General features: G+C 32.0%; 1 pseudogene; it reads right to left on the reverse strand.

The window, feature by feature from the left end:
• Positions 1–1,217: 1,217 nt before the first annotated feature.
• LOC107950645 (peroxidase 13-like) lies at positions 1,218–2,940 on the reverse strand (annotated as a pseudogene).
• Positions 2,941–3,529: the final 589 nt, after the last annotated feature.

Raw genomic sequence — 3,529 nt, forward strand, 5'->3', positions numbered from 1 at the left:
CATCATTTAGCATCAATAATAACAAAGATTCATAATGAAAAAACCTAAAATCTTTAACAGTTTCAAAAACGAAGGTACGTATTAACTAGATCTAATTGCAACGATCTAAAGCAATACAAATGATAAGAAACGAGTTCAAATTACACTCACGTGCAAAATTTTTTGCTTGGTCGAAAGCTCCCAAGAGCTCATCAATGGTTTTTGTCTAAAGGTAAAGGATTGATGATAATGGTAATGTTTTCATTAATTATTATTATTTCTTTATTTTTTTTATCACTTTTAACCTTTGTTTACTTTAATAATAACATATAATTTAGATAAAAATAAATAAAGCATCAACCATCCACATTATTTTATTATGCTTTAATTACCATATAAATCGTCTTTCTTTCATTAATTAAACCATTTAAATCATTAAAATTCAATAGCGATCAAGTTCTACGTATTTTACAATTTAGTCATTTTTAATTAATTAACTAATTAAATAATAAAATTTTCGGACCGAACCTTCACATGCTAAAATGGTAACTCTGTAAATATTGAATAAAATATTTATGAGCTCGGTTTAAAGAAATGAGGTCCCAATACCTCATTTTCCAAAATCACTTAACTTTTGGAAGAACCACTAACACTTAACTATTTATTTAATTAACTAAAACTCATCAAATCAAAATTCAATATAAAATTATTTTTGACTCACATAATTTAAATACTAATTATTACAGATTTTCTCATCGAATTTGTGGTCCCAAAACCACTATTTTTGACACTACTGAAAATGAGTTGTCACAGTAAGGATGATATATAGGTAAGATTTAAGAATTGAGATAAAAAGTAAAGAGATCTAAAGTATAGTATGCCCAAGAAAGGAGAACTTTGAAGAAAGAAAGATAATAGCCTCAGCACTGTACTAGCCAAAAAAGAAAGAAAGGTAAAGAAATATCCAAGGATGTGCAAAATAACATATGCAACATAGAATGAATGAAAAAGGTATTCTAAGGTTTAGCTCACTAAGTTCTTACAAACTTATAGAAGTTGTTTCTATTTTCAGGTCTGTAAAGGAATGTACGTCGAGAGACAATGCCAAGGCTACACTAAGGAAGTGGCACACTAGGTTGTTATTCATACAGAGGAAAATAAGTGACGTGTCAAAGTCTGGGCATAAGTTCATTAAGTAGTATCCCAAACTGTACCTAGCAGACTAAGAGATAAAGTAAGAAAGTTTGAAGTTTTATTGAGTTGAAATAATAACAATACATTGTATTTTTACAAGAAAATCTGTAGTAGCCATAGGTAGTCAATTGTACATAGGATAAATGTAAGTGTAATCATACAATGTGCGCCAATCAGAGATTATGTTATAGAAAGATAGATGTTTACATCAATGAGTAAGAAAAAAAAATTCAAGTTACATCTGTAAGAAGAACATAACACCCGAGATTCGGATCTAGTAGATCGGGTCGGGTCAAGGGTGTTACAATATTAATTTAACTATTTAATTCACGTATAAATGAATCAAGAGCATGTATTATGATTGTTGTGAAACAAAATCAAGAATTGTAATATTAAATTTTTTTCACCCCAAAGGAAGGTGATATTGTTTTTTTTTTTACAAAGCCCAAATTTAGTAACAACCGTCAAACCGAACCAAACCGTGATTATCGATTTTGGATATTTAAATTTTTATTCTATACAGTTTTGGTTTCAAAAGTGAAAAACCAAATAGAATGATCTGATTCAATTTTTGTTCCAAAATCGTACTGAACCAAGTCAAACCGAATACACATCTAGTAGTGATAGAATTTAAAACCATTTCCATAACGTCAATAAATTGTCGTCAATAAATTGTAGTGAAGGCGAATGGTTGGGGTTAATTTTAGGTGATAGGTTGCGTGTTTGATCTTTTGGTAGGTTGAGATTTTTTTTTACAATTAAGAAAACATTTTACAAAGAAAAATTTAGAAGAGAATCATGAATCAAGAGGTATTCGGACATTCACATCTCCATTGAAGGGACACTTATCTTTGAGCTGGGGCAGGAACCCAGGGTTGATTGCTGGATCTGAACCGCCCCCTGGGGTTAAGTTGTACAGCCTTTTTTGCATGAAAAAGCAGGCCGTCGCACCAATGTATGTGAACCTGACATGTATTTCAGCCCCTATAAAAAAACATCCGAATCCAATTCCAAACCATTTAAGTCATTAAGCACATACCACCGCTTAGAAGAACAAGATCCTTATCAGAGAGACCCTTTTCTTTGAACTTTGATTTCAGAACATTGATTGAATCATCAACATCAGGCAAATTCGCAGCCAGAGACATCTTGGAGACCCGTCCATCTCTGCGCCCAGTTGGAACATCGTAAAATGACCCATTGACCTGCAAAAACCGACACATGATGAGGCAAAAGGAAATTAAAGCTGTAAAGTAAGTGACTTTTTGAGTTTACCTAGGAAACAGCATCTCTTGCAGCTAAAGAAACGATGTCAGCGCAAGAAACAATTCCAGGGCAAAGATTTTCCAACCGGGCTTTGGCGCTGTCTATGATGTCAAAACCAACAACTCCCAAGTTTCCTTGTGCTTTGAGTTCACCATCCTCATCATTTCTTATCAGAATCGACCCATCTCATCCCTGAAATTCAATATTACATCAGACATTAAGCTTCATTTTGTTTGCACGGAGATAAACAGAGAAGGAGCAAGAAGATATAGATACTTGAACAAAGCAGTCGTGAAAATGAAGCCTTAGCAAGATTGCAGCATTCCTAGGATTGTCATCCACTGCTTTCTGAACAACCTTGCGGATTATAGACTCTGCATTTGGGCAGGTTTTGGAGTAGAAACCAACTCTTAGTTGGCCTTGTGAAACAACTAAAACTACAATATTTGAGATAATAAGTGAAGCCAAAATCAGGGCAATTTGAGTATTGCCTTTCTGCATTTTGGAATATGGTGAGTGAAGGCAAGAGAGTTGGAGGTTATAATAAAAGAAAGAAAGGAAAGAGTGTTATCCAAGAGAAAGCTTAATCTTCAATATGGCAGTTGAAATTGTGTCCTACTTACTCTCTTTTCATTCCCCTTCTCAATAGTTGGAATTAAATTAACTAATCATACTATCAAGGGTGGAGGGATTCAAGAATTATGAAACCCACCTCAATTTATTGATTCAATTTTTTTTTAAAGATAAGTGGTCAATATGTTTTCGAATTCAAATTGAAGCACATACTACTCTTCTCTATTCTAAATTAGGCCCTTTTTATTTAAAATATATATATAAATTAAGAAAGAGAAGTGTTATTTTATGAGAATATATCACCTATAATTAGGTGTATTACAATCATGCAATTCAATAATTTGGAAAAAAAATGATGCGGATAACAAATGATGGTTTTATTTTAGGAACTGATGGATAGTAATATAATTAATTAGGTCTATTAATTTTTGAAATTTTAGTTTTTTTTTTAACCCTAAGAGTTTAGCCTTATTTTTTTAATATAAAAATCAAATTGATAATATTATTAATTGAATTT

The sequence above is a fragment of the Gossypium hirsutum genome, chromosome D03 (assembly GCF_007990345.1).
Source record: "Gossypium hirsutum isolate 1008001.06 chromosome D03, Gossypium_hirsutum_v2.1, whole genome shotgun sequence".
NCBI classification, from domain to species: Eukaryota; Viridiplantae; Streptophyta; class Magnoliopsida; order Malvales; family Malvaceae; genus Gossypium; species Gossypium hirsutum.